The sequence below is a fragment of the Crassostrea angulata genome, chromosome 2 (genome assembly GCF_025612915.1).
Source record: "Crassostrea angulata isolate pt1a10 chromosome 2, ASM2561291v2, whole genome shotgun sequence".
Taxonomy (NCBI): Eukaryota; Metazoa; Mollusca; class Bivalvia; order Ostreida; family Ostreidae; genus Magallana; species Magallana angulata.
Window position 1 is genome coordinate 15,518,672 of NC_069112.1, and position 1,735 is coordinate 15,520,406.

The following is a 1,735-nucleotide window of genomic DNA, read 5'->3' on the forward strand; positions in this document are numbered from 1 at the left end:
TTGTCTGTTCTTCATATGATATGACATCATAGTTAACTTTGACGTCACGATCTGCATTCCTGTCGATAGTTCTCAGGGAATGTATTAAAAGTGAATTATATCAACCCAGTATAAAACCGCATGTTGAAGCTGTCATTAACATGGTTAATGCAAGACGTAAATAATTCATTTACATAAAAACCAGTATCAAATAATCGGCAGTTTTAAAGCTTCGTTTTTAAGTAAAAGACTATTTACAAACATCTCTCTGCTGTGTAGTGCTTTATTTACATCGGGTTCGGGCTTCAATAACAGTCAGCTGATCGGTAGTTGTATACATACAGACGGACGTTCTCGCCGATCCTGCGATTAATACAATATTCAGCCTGGTGAGTTATTCACTAACTGGGCACTGTTATAAATGTTATAAATATACACCTTCACAATATGGTGTCAGAAGTGTTTGTATATGTCTGATTATTTTTCAGATTAGATACCCCGCACATCAGTTCGTGCATTTTTGAGCCGTATGCCTAGTTAATTTTTTTTTTCTGTCTTCCAAATTCAATCTAGGAAGATATTTATTCATTTCAATTAAAGTTTAAATTATTGGTATATTTTGGAAAGAACTATGTGTATTACTTTTCTTGTTTATTTTGATTTTTTTTTCTACATTTTTTTCTTATTTTTTTTTTTCAAGTATACACTTACATGTTGTTTAAGATCTACAACTTGACTATTTCGACGGATTGTCTGATGATTTAGGTCATACATATACTAAGATCAGTATTAGGTAGGTGTATACAGGAGTAAAAGATCAAGATCATGGCTACTCCTATTTTGGTAAACATATTATAGCAGCAATGGAAGCGTTAAACAGGTCCAGCACAATCTCCAGATTTAGCTATATAGCTTGAAAAAGCTATATTGCTTTATAAAGCTATTCAAAATAGCTTAATAAAGCTATTTATATGCAGTTTTTGAAGAAAAATTTAATGGTAAGAAATGGACGAAAATCGCAATTAACTTGCTACTCATATATTTACGCCACTGACCATTATAAACTTGACCCAAATGTAAGATAGTTTTAACACTGCAGCTTTTAAACACTTTTAAGCAAAAAATATATTTTCATTGTTTGGGTAACTGTTCACCACTTTGTGTGCGATGAGGCGTGGATAAGTATGATTTCTTCTCATTGTGATAAATTAGTACCAATCAATTATCTTATTTAACATAACTGACCTCCTTTATATTTCATTCAAGAAGTAACTGTGTGGTCATGAATCAGTTGCCCCAAAACTTTCAGTGCAAAGTCTCTTAAGGGGACGCAAACTTTTGAGTAATCTTTACATGCATTGTTTACAGAACAGTTCAAAGTTGAAAATTATCACTGCTCTAAAGTGCGATTTTTTATACATACTGAAAAAATAACACATTTAAGAAAAATGTATGACAAAATAGCTAAATGAAGCTATTCTGAATAGCTTAATAAAGCTATTCAGCTTATTTCAAGCTATATAGCTAAATCTGGAGATTGTACTGGACCTGTTAAACACAGCAGACAGCTGGCAGAGTCTAACATGAAAGTAACAGATTGATTGAAAAAGATTGAGAGTTTCAAAAAAGAGCTGATTGAGAAAGAAGAAATTATTAGAGGAAGAGAGAATGTTATTAGAGAAAGAGAGGAAGAATTGAAAGAAAGAGACCGTACAATAGATAAGAAAGAAAAAGAAATAGCACTGTTGTACAAAAG